This window comes from Pinus tabuliformis, chromosome 8 (assembly GCF_031772625.1).
Source record: "Pinus tabuliformis cultivar Carrire ecotype Pingquan chromosome 8, CPIR1, whole genome shotgun sequence".
Classification (NCBI taxonomy): Eukaryota; Viridiplantae; Streptophyta; class Pinopsida; order Pinales; family Pinaceae; genus Pinus; species Pinus tabuliformis.
Window position 1 is genome coordinate 441,996,920 of NC_142294.1, and position 8,572 is coordinate 442,005,491.

An 8,572-nucleotide genomic window follows, 5' to 3' on the forward strand; every position below is an offset into this window, starting at 1 on the left:
GAAAAGTTCCCAGTAAACCGGAATCTTTAACTAAACCTACACCAACGTCCCTATAAGGGATTGTCGTCTTACCGACATGCTGGATACTCTCTGAAGAGGCTGGGTCGGATGAAAAGTATGTCAGCTGATCAATGGTCACGATCTTACCGTTATGTGGAAACTTTATTACTCTGAAGACCGATGAAACGACCGCTGTCATAGCATATGACCAACTTCGACCCAAAAGAAGGTTGTAGTCTAGAGGGGCATCAACCACCTCTACATCTAGACTAACAGTTTTACCTTCTACCCCTATAGGCAATTCCTGTAGAATACCAAACGGACGGAACCCACGGCCATCAAAGGCCTTAAGGATGGTGGGGGACTGGTTCAGCGAAGGAGAACCAAGCGATCTCCAAAATTGAATCGACATAATACACGTAGAAGCTCCCTCATCAATTACAGTCCAATGAATAGGCCTGTTTTTGACTATCACTGGAATCTGGAAAGACATTTGATGGGGAAGACGCGGTGTACTATTTTCTAGATCGAAGATTATCAGATTCGGGTCCTGAACATCAACAGCTCCGATAGCCGACAAAAGTAATTTTCGCTGTGCTGGGCATGATTGCAGCACTTCTAAAGCCGACATTGCTGAGGGTGAAACAACTAAGTCCTCAACAATGTTGTAATTCTGGGCCGCTCTCGCATGTGGATTGAAAGCAGACCTTCGAAGTACACCCTTGGCGGGCGGTTTGATTACTAAGTTCGGGTTAGGTTTTTCGATCTGTAGTGGATCGGAACCAGGAGCTGAGGTTGATGGATTAGAATGAGAAGATTCTGCTTCCTTACCATCAACAGGATTCTTACTACCATAATCTTGCAACCGAGTCGCAATCCTCACATGAGACATCATCAAAATGGGTTCTTCACTGGCAGTCGAGGAAGAACCTATCATCTTACTCTCCTGCTTTGGAAATGGATCTTTTAACACAGCAGGAGTGGGAGAACCTTTGACTATTTTCACAACCTCGGCCCGATGAGGGCAATCTCTTGTAAAATGATCCTCTTCACAAATAAGACAAGGATATCGAGGTTTGTGCTTTTCGTCATTGGTTTCTGACTTTTCTGTTTTCTCCTTCGGAGCCTTGTCTGCTTTAGCCTTCTTCTTTCCTTTCTTCTTTCCACCGTTTTTTTATTTGGCTGTAGATGACTCTACAGCGTGAATATCGGCGGAAAGTTCGGGAGAAGACTCTCCTGTCGGGGAATCAGGCAAGGTAATTATAGGAGTAGTAGAATTCTTGGAAGATTTATTCTTGCTCTTTGTGTTCACCGTACCAATCATACCATCAGCGGCATGAGATCCCGAAGGAGCAGCAGCAATTTGATTCGATTTTGGAAGATCTGGGATCTTCTTGTGTAACGTACCTGACTGAGTATAAACTAAGTCAAGGTACTGCGCCTGAGCAATGACTTGCTCCTCAGTAACTACTCCGGCCTTAGCTACATCTTCAGTAATCTTCGGTAATAATGATTTAAAAAACCATTCAGCTAAGATTTGGTCCGGAATAAAAACTTTCACTAACCTTCTTCGACGTCTCCACTCATGAATGTGATCAGAAATATACGTGGACGTCGATTGTTTTAGTGAAGTTAATAACTCCGTGCCGTTATCGTATTTGACCGGCAACTGAAAGTGAGTTAAGAACGAGGTAGCTAACTGGCTAAAATTGTAAAAAGAGGCCCGTGGTAACTCAATGTACCACTTGGCCGCGAGACCAATGAGTGTACGCTGGAAAAGACGTAAGCGGATCGAATCATCCGAGATAGAATTTGAAGCACACCAGAGGTGGTAAGTCATCACATGATTGGACGGATCCTCTCCAGACTTACCTTCGGACTTGGGTATATCACTGGGCAACTTATTTGGCATTGGCGGCCAGAACGGAAGATATTGAATTGGATCATTCGTTAGGCGCGTCAAGTCTGGTAAATCCAAAGTTGCGATAAACGGTAATTGCCGGTTAGGATCTCTAAAACTCTGGGTCACAAGACCAGTCCCAGGAGGAGGATATCCAGGATAACTAGGAACAGGAATCGCATTAGGGATATTATATCCTCCTGGAAAACCAGGATTAACCGGACTGTACTGGGGTTGTTGATAAGTGTACCCAGGATACGGTTGATACTGGTAAACCGGCTGCTAGACAGCTTGCCAATATTGGTACTGTCCCTGGTACGGTTGATGAACAAATTGAGGTTGAGTAGTGACAACCGTACTTATACCAGGCTGACCTATAGGCATCTGGACCGTGGTTTGAATCGTAGATCCAGACAACGGTAAAGATGTCTGAGGAGTGGTTGCAGAGACAGTAGAAACCGGAGCTGTCGATACTCCAGAAGTAAGTGCGGCAGATGTTGCGGTAGTTGCAGCAGCCGTTTGAGATGGAGTACTAGGTGCAATTGGCGGCTGAGTAACTACCGAAGTTACAGAAGTTTGAACATTTGACTTGACAGGTTGCGGTTGCTGGGATGGACCAGAAACTACGGGTTGTCCAGCTTGAGGTACCAACTGTATACTTGGCTGCAACACCTGTTGACCCTGTGATGGATCCCACACTATCATTCCGGGGTATTGACCCGTAACAGGTTGAGAATACTGAGATCCATAACCGGATTGAGGATAGGATTGATAACTGAAAGGTACAGTTCCCATACCTTGAACATATGACTGACCTTGAGGTGGTTGATAACCTTGACTCGAGTATTGACCTTGAGGTTGATAACCTTGGGGTAAATACTGATACTAGGGTTGACCTTGACCTTGAGGTTGATACCCTTGGGGTTGATACCCTTGAGGTAAATATTGATACTGAGGTTGACCTTGGGGTACATATTGAGGCTGGGGTTGACCTTGAGGCATGTATTGCACCATAGGTACATACTGACCTTGAGGCTGCCCTCCAGACACAATTTGTGTACCTTGAGGTTGCCCCCCAGGCGTTAATTGAGGTTGCCCCCCAGGCGGTAATTGGCCACCTTGAGGTTGAGAAACGAGAACTGAACCTGACATCATGTAAATGTCTCCTACACCCAACGGTTTATTACCATTGTTTCCAGCTAATAACCCATGATCGACGGGTTGAGGAGATGCCCTCGCAAAGGTACCAGAAAGTGATTGATACCCGGTAGGAACAGAAGGACCGCCGTGTAAGAAAGATTCAGGATTTTGAGTAAACACAGACGACTGACCGGACATATTTACAGGAGTATAAATACCTCCAGGTGGAAAAGGAGTACGAGGTGTAGAAAAACCTATCCCTGAGTTGTCTAAATAATTGGTTAACGAAAGTTACCAAGTAGTACTTCTAGGAGGACTGTAAAAGATAGATTCACGCTCCCTGAGCTCAATAGTAAGTTGATCTTCAAGGTTAGAGATGCCTATTTCTTCCTCTGGAGCAAGTTCTTCAATAGCAATCAAACCAGTAGGAAGATTTTCGGTGATAACTCGTTCTACTCTTGGTGAATCTGGAACACTAGAAGTTGGAGTAACAGGTTCAGATATTTCAGGTTCTTCGCCTATATCACTAGTAGACGAAAAACTACCAGCAAGCTCAGAAACTGTAACAGCTTCGGGATTATAACCTGTCTCTAGACTTTGGTAATCTGGATGGACTACCAAGGAAGATTCTCCTTCTTCAGGTGAACCTACTCTACTGCCACTAGGAGGAGTTACAAGGACCTTCAATCCTTCGTACTGACCCGGGACGTCTTCAGGAGATCCACCCCGTGATCTACGGAGTTTCCTCAACAAATCAGTTCCGGTAACAATCTCAGGTGACTTGCCCCGAAGTCTACGGGACTGCCTCGGTAATTCCGCCACAGCTAAAAACTTTTAACTACTACACACGAAAACAAAGTAAAATCTCAAATCAAACCACCTAAAGTCGCTAAAGAACCAAACAAATTTGAATCACACGCCTAAAGAATCTAGGGCGTCAAACCAAGAACAAACAGTAGCCTTCCAGACCGAAAACGCTAGTTGGAGATGAAACCCAACATCGCCGGATTCAGTACAGAAGTGGCGGGTGGAACAGTTACCCCGGCAACCTGCTTAATGAATAGACCGGCACAAGTTCCTCCACTTTAACCGTCTTGAGTGAAGTGAACCCCCCGGAAAATCCAAGTGAGTCTAGCCGACGTCTGCTCCAGGTACAGTGGGATCTTCCCTCCACCGTCACCTCGGTAGAATCCTAAAGATAATGGTCACTAAGGTTACCAACCGCAACAAATGCACCTGGGGGAACAGTATACACTCCGACAGCACGCAAGGGCAGAGTATCAAGCTCAATCCCCTTGCCAGTTCCTTGACAATAATCCAAGGTTTATCGACAAGTGACCCCTGGCTCCTCGACAATGGTTAATCCGAGGTTTACCGTTTGTAATACGTGCGTGTCTGGCGTCATTCCCAACGAGGGAGGATTGATCCCCTCACTGGTTCGGACACGAGCTCGTGCTTCTCCTTTAAGAGGAGCTTTCCCAGAGTACAAATGAGACAATTGGATTTATTCTATCACAAGATAAGCTACTTGTTTGGTTTTGTTGTCTTGGAGAGTTAATTACTCTCCTACTCCAAGACACTAGCCTGATCTAAATTGGTGTTTCAGAGCCCTAGTAAATAAAATTTACTACGTTGATTTTATTTTAAGCGTTAATTTTATGGTTTTTCTTAAAGACAAAAGGTAGCGGAAATGAAACCAATGGTGTGTAGACTCGACTCAAACCACTACAAAGATGCACCTAAGATGATTTACGCTACTTTTCTCTTTCAATGAAACTCCTAACTAAGAGAGTTGGAAAATGCAAATTTTATAGAAAACAACTTTCTTAGTAAAGACAATCAAAGAAACAATTCTCTTTATCTTTCCAAGCATACAAACATGATCACTCCTTACGTGCACGAAAAATTCTTTTTCTTTCAAAATACCTCAAAGCTACTTGAAACAAAACTTTTCAAAGGAGATGTTTTTGTATTTTCTCTTATTTAATAAAGCATATAAATCTATTTTAACGAAAATCAATCTCAAAATCTATAAAATCTATGAAAAATTGACTCACAAGCAAATCAAAAAGAAATTTACTCTAAAGCAAACCTAACGAGGCAAAAGCCTACAAAGATGATTCTAGGTTGTTTTACTTGACCACAATCAAGCCAAGGACCAGCTAATGCAGAATCAAAAGACTAGTCAAAAACAAAACTCAAATCCTTTTGTTCTTTTTGTAAAATGGAATTCAATACTCAATCAACAAGCACTTCGAAATTTGCCAAAGAGACAACTCAAAGGTAAGTTGCTCTCACAGGTAGACTTTATGACAGGTCCGACTCCTAAGAAGGCTGACAAAACCAGAGAGATCTAAGGCTTGACAACTTCTACCGCCAAAGTCACTACAAGACCTACTCAAAAATCAAACCCTAGGGCTTAAACTTCTATGAAATCCACTAAAACACTCAATGCTATCGAAACAAGTTCAGGTGAAGATCTTTGACAGGAGGCTAATGGATCTAGGCAGTAAAAACTAAGAAAAAGCAAAATCTAAGAGGAAAAATGTAAAAAATGGAAATTTCTTAATTTTTAGCAGGGTATGCAGGCAACCTGTTAAGACAGGTGCGGGCCCGCTCTGTGCACACAGCAACAGTGCGTACAGGTACGCACTGTGCAATACTCAGAGGGTGCATACTACTGAAAAAACCAAGAAAAACTAAATTCAATCTAACCCTAAGCTAACCCACCCAAATACAAAGTCACAGAGCCAAAAACTAGAAAATAAATGACTTTTCTCAGATCAAAGTTGCATACAAAGGAAAAAACTTTCTCATCAATGGAGTCCCCAGCGGAGTCGCCATTTTGTCAGGCGGAAAGAGTCAATAGTGCGGACACATCCAACCTCCCTAGGAGCCTAAGACTCTCTAGTGACAAACAAGACAAACAAGAGCAATCCTTCTCTAAAAATGCATTTACTATATAAGAAATCAAGTGTTTAGATCCTACCTGTAGTCCAACGCTGTTGTAGCAGTGCAGCCTCGCTGATCCGGATGAGCTCCTCCTTCACTTCGAAACATGCATTCACTAACAATCACACGATTAAATAGCACTTGATAATCTCATAAAATAAAACATATTTAACACATAGACCAAGGAGTACATGAAACAACTCATAAATAACAAGTTATTGAGAAGAATGGACTCATTTGCATTAATAGGAAACAAAAGGAACAATTACAACCTGAGTCTTGGTGTTGTGCAAGTCCCTCCCAGGGTCCATCAAGAGTTCTCCTTTACTTTGACAAAGCTCACCCACTTCTAGATAGAACAAGCAAAGATGGCAATCTCTCCTCACAAGCTTCTAAATGGGAGTCCTAATTCCAGCAGCATCTACCCTTAGAAATGTTTAGCTTCCAACCTCCTCTCCTTCTGGCCCAATGCCTGTATTTATAGTGCTCAAGAGGAAGTTAATCAGGTCCACCATCAATGGGATAATCCCCTCTTTGGATGGGATAGCTCCCTTATTGATGGGATAAGTTCCTCTTTGGTAGGGGTACATGAACCATCTGGAGGCGCTTCATACACGTCAAACATACTTCTAGAAGCCTCTAGAAATGACCACAAGTAACTTTTTTGGAGTGAAACTTGCGCCTTTTGACCTTTACAGGGGTACGCACCTGCCCCTTTACATACAGAGCGTATAAGTACGCAGTTTTTGTGAACATTAGGTGCGTATACACAGGTAAGGCCGAGAGAATCTGCGTACCCAGAGATAAACACATTTACAAAGACTTTCTCTCTTTTTGGAGTTTGACATGGAGAGCAGAGGCATAAGACTTGCCCAGGAGGATAGCATCACTGTTGATAGAGCCATACTAACTGCAAATAGCCATGGTGACATTTTTTAGTGTAACAGACCTGGATAAGGATATCTTGAAAATTATTTTTCTCTGGGCCCTAAGGGAGGACTCTCTAGAGCTTTTGAATATAGTAGGAAAGGGTAACATATCTAAGGATGACTTTGACTCTATTTGTGAGTTATTCATTCAGTGTTCACGAGGGGATGCAAGGAATAAGCAAGGGATTCAAGCTTCCAAAACATCAAGTGGAGGAATTACAAAGGCAAAAACTGGGAACTTACTGGATAACTTGAAAACAAACATCCTAAGTACAATTTCTTCTCAGATGGACATGTTACAAGAAAAAACAAAATCAAATGGAGTTAGAAAGGACCATGGACATCTTCTGCCCTTAGTGCAAGAAGAAACATCCATTAAAGGAATGTCCATTAAATATTGTGGAGACTTGTGAAATATGTGAACATATTCACTCCACCAGTTCATGTCCATCTCTTCTTGGGCTAAAGAAAGTATTCTAGGGAACAAGTGAAGGAGTATAGAAACTATGCTTTAAGGGTTTCAAGAAGCCATGGCAGCTAGGGCCACCAAGCTCAAATCAAGGTATGTCTCAAGACCTTTCTCAATATTTTAGCAATTTAAATATGGGACCCCAGTCAGTAACTTTTCCACAATCATGGCCTCAATTTTATCAATATCCACCTTAGCAGTCTTGGTTCCCTCAATCTAGTTCAAACCCTTCATGGTCTCAGAATTGGCGAGGGCCTTCCCCTTCTCCTGGTCAATTTCCTCAACCTATGCAACAACAGTAGTTATAGTTGCCTTCCAACATTCCCTCTAGTACTCCTCCTCGCCCTCAACTTCCTATCCAACCTAATCCAAACCCTAATAATAAGGGTGTTCAACAGACTGACATGCTCAACCTTCCTTCATATAACATTTCTACCACAGAATGCAATGAGATAAAGCTACAATCCGGTTGGGTGGTGAATGCTCAGACTTCACCAATTATCTTTGAACTATTGGTGATGAAGATCCAGAACCATATTCCCAAGTAATTGAGAATGAGTCAAATCAAAATTCTATCAAACACCCCCCTCCATGTTTAGGAATTTCTTAGGGCTACCCAACTAATCCACTTTATCCTGAGAGATTAGCCTTGAGTAAACAAAATCATCAACTAGAATATGACCTCTTAGGGGAACTACAAAACCTGTTTGTCAAAATTCCCTTACACCAAGCTATGAAAGATGTGCCTTTTTATGCTAAGACAATTAGAGAATATTGTTCCAAGAAACTAGGAAAGAAAACAAAGGATCCACTTACCATTCATGTTATGGGGAAACTATCAGAGATTATGCTAGGAAAATTCATGCCTGTGAAATATGGAGATCCAGGGAACCCAATTCTAACAGTGCAAATTAACGGGGTTGACATCCTGAATGTACTATGAGATTTAGGGGCTGCAATTAATGTTATAACATATGAGACTATGCTCACATTAGGTCTACGAAATCTAAAACCAACTCCTGCTGTCTTGGAATTAGTAGATAGAACTACAGTAAGGCCAATAGGAAAATTGGAAGACATAACCATTTCAGTAGACTCATGGCGTTATCCCATTGATCTTCTGGTATTACACACACAATCCCTAGCTAGTGGTCACCTTATGATTTTAGGAAGACCTTGGCT